Source organism: Pygoscelis adeliae, unplaced genomic scaffold (assembly GCF_000699105.1).
Source record: "Pygoscelis adeliae isolate BGI_AS28 unplaced genomic scaffold, ASM69910v1 Scaffold26, whole genome shotgun sequence".
NCBI classification, from domain to species: Eukaryota; Metazoa; Chordata; class Aves; order Sphenisciformes; family Spheniscidae; genus Pygoscelis; species Pygoscelis adeliae.
Window position 1 is genome coordinate 445,689 of NW_008825104.1, and position 3,372 is coordinate 449,060.

Genomic DNA, 3,372 nt, shown 5'->3' on the forward strand with positions numbered 1-3,372 from the left:
ACCGCGGCGCTCAGTTGCCGGCTGAGGTTAAACTACGGCAATAGCAAATTGTGGCCTTTACCCTCAAATAGTGAACTAACATTTCTTTTAATTCTGTGAAGGAAATGAAATCACGTCTCTGCTAATTATTTCATTATTAATTTCACATCTGTGGCCAAACAGTGTCCTAGCACAATAAATTTAATATTAACTGTAACACAGAAGTAATTGGAGAAGATCAGACTCAGGCTGCAGGGACTAGCCAAGAGCACCGGGGCTCGAGGCCTCCTGTTTCACAGCCCCCACGGGAAACAGCAGGAGCTGCTTGAAGGAGGGGTTTTGGCTGCCCCGTGGAACCTTCTCAGCTCCTTCTGCGCACTCAGGGCCAGTGCAGACAGACCACAAAGGCTGTAAATTATAGCTTCATCTGCCCACTCCTCCCTGTTCTCCCAGGCTTCTGCCAGAGTCCCTTGCTATAAAAAATGAAAAGACCCATGAGAAACCTCAACGTTTACTTAACTCTGACACGCTGAGTTTTGCTGGTTGTACTAAGATCTCTTCTACCTCTCTCCACCCTTCTTCACTCCTTGAGTCATTTCATATCACTATCTCCTCTATTGCCACAGAAGGAGAAAAATAAACATGATTAATTTAAAATTTAAAGGAAACAAATATCTAATTAAATGTGTGTATCGGAACGGTAATAAAATGACAGTATTCCCATTGTTACCTGATTTTGCTTTGTCTACCTCTTCTCTCATCTTCTGATCATGATTTGGCTTTTTTAGATCTTTGTGCCAAAGGAACTCTTTCAAGCACTAAGAAAGAATTGTGGTTGAATATTACTGCAGTAACAGTAGTAATCATAGTAGTAGGTTTTGCTCCAGTGACTCCAAATATTCTTACTCATTTCTTGGGAGCTAATAGCATTCAAACTAGTTAGGAGTGAACAGTGGGCTCCAAAGCAGCCTGTCAGTCCTCAAGTCAGGTTCAGCTGATGAGCCATTCCCTTTACACATTACAGCTGGTAATGGATGACATAAATCAAGTGCTAAGGTAACCACTTAAACCTTAGTGAGCCCTAGCAGGGCTTCCTCCAACATAAATTTATGTAGTCTTTTAGTATGTAGAAAACACTTTGTAATTTTCTTCTGTTCTGAACTATTTTAACTCTTTCAGTGCTGTCCTTAGGCCTACATAAATGCTCTCATTTGTCTCATCCTTCAGTCAATTTACATAATCCTCTTTGAAGAGAAATGGTTAAATGTTTCTCAGTTCCACCTTGGCTTGAATTTAAAGTTCTTTTATTATTGTTATTATAATGCACAAGGTTTGCAGCTGGACAGGCTCCAGTTTTTTCCAGGGCATCCTAGCTCTTTACCTCCACTTGTTCATTTATTTATTTTAACACTAATGACAAACCTTGGTGTGTGCATTTTGGAATTTAACAAGTAACGCTCAGCCATCTTTTTTCCTCCCAAATGTCCACGCATTTCCATTACTCTCTGCAGGGCCGAAGTCAACTGGATGGACGCTTTTTCTACACATTTCTTTATAACTCGTGCTTGTTTTCTGATTAAGTCATGTTCAGCTGAAAATTCAGACTGCAAAAAAGCACGCAGGTTACATATACGAATTGAACTGAAAACTATCGCAAGTCCAGTTGCCGCATTAGATCAGCAGCCTTTGAACTTTGATGTCCTGATATTGCTCTGCTAGCTTAAAAGCAAAGCATTGCTTGCCTTAAGCCAGAGAATTTTCGTATGGGCACTTACATATGCTAAATTAGTGCAGAGTTGAATTTGCAGTAAACAGGCATTCTTAGAAGTTAAGTTGATCCCAAGATGCTTGCTACAGGTTTTTGTTCTTAATGAAATGAGGACTGTAATTACCAGCACTGGCTGTCATTCTGTGCATGGGGGAGGAGAGAGGATATGAACAGGGCACTGTGAAATGCTGCTAAGAGATAGGAAGTGTGAGGAGCAAAAGAGATGTTGGAAAATGTACACTGGGAGCCTAAAGTGAGAAGAGGGGGTGAGTAAATGAGATACAGGAGCACAAAGAAGAAAAGACTGCAAAGTTATTAGAGGCAAGACCAAATAAATGTTGCAAGAGAATAATTGTGTTTAGGAGGATGGAAAGGCAGCTCCTTTGTCTTGAAAAGGCTGTGGATTAAAAGAGTCGTCCTTCAGCAACAATAGGAAATATCTCACACATATTTAAGGCTGATTTTGACCTTTAAAAGTTACTTCATTTTAGGGAGCATGTGGCTCAAGAAGAATATTTGCAAAGGTAAACTGAAGCTGCGCAAGCATAGTCTGTTTAAAAATCTTAAAGATTTCAAACCCAGTCTTTTTTGGGGGTGCTGACTAGTTATTGTCACTTGCCTAGGTTGGCAATATTATCTTCTGAAATCAGCACCCATGAATGCCATTATAGAGACAAGTAGCGTGTAAAAGATCTGAAAAAGCATATTCTTATCATCTGTTTCCTTCATTTCACTTTTTCTCTGCAGTTTGTGACATGCTGTTACTCCTGTGAAAGTGGAATTATTACTACCTAATTAATGTTCTCCTATAGCAGACACCTTCTGGCTGGTTAACCTGTTAAGAAAAACGTGATGATGTACCATCATGCTGCTAAATATTTCTTCCTACATTAGCTTTCCAAAGGTAAAAATAGATAAAATTGTTCTAGCAGCATCAGGACTACTGAAGTTTAGTTTCCTGCATAGTTTTGCTGGAATTCTCTTAAACACTCTGCCACTAGTTATTTTCACTTCACAAGGCTGTCATATAATTTTTTGACTCTAGCTGCTATAAACGCCGCTATTAGGGGCAAAGAGGGGGCTGGCGGGCTGTACAAACACTGACCTGCCAGGCAGCTGGTACCTCATGGCTGCTGGCCTTGCCAAATGGGAAGGGTCGTCAGGACTGAGTTTCCCCCAGTTTCTCCCGGCAGGGGGCACAGTAGAATCCGTCCATCCATTTTTGGCGGCTAAAAGAGCCATTAGCAACCTACTTGTTTTGATTTGTTCCCTACTTTGTCATTTGATGGTGCTAATCCTGGATACTGTGGCAGTATTTTTTTGTCCAACTGTAAACCAGGTATTGATTACATCTCATATATGTTCCTGGTAGCTTTTTGCATGAAACTGACACCTTGGCAAAATTGCAACTATGGTAACTCAAAAAGCTTCCTTACACCCGCCCTGCATTTTTGGCGCCAGCTGGTGTTCAGCACTACCATTTCCTTAATGCCTGTATAGTATTGATACTTGCTTGTTACATACATATAGGTATACATATAGGTATTTTAAAATACCAGAAAATGAGATGCATAATTTCCTTCTTAACCTGCACAGAGAAGTTACAATGTGAGTTTTTTGCGGGG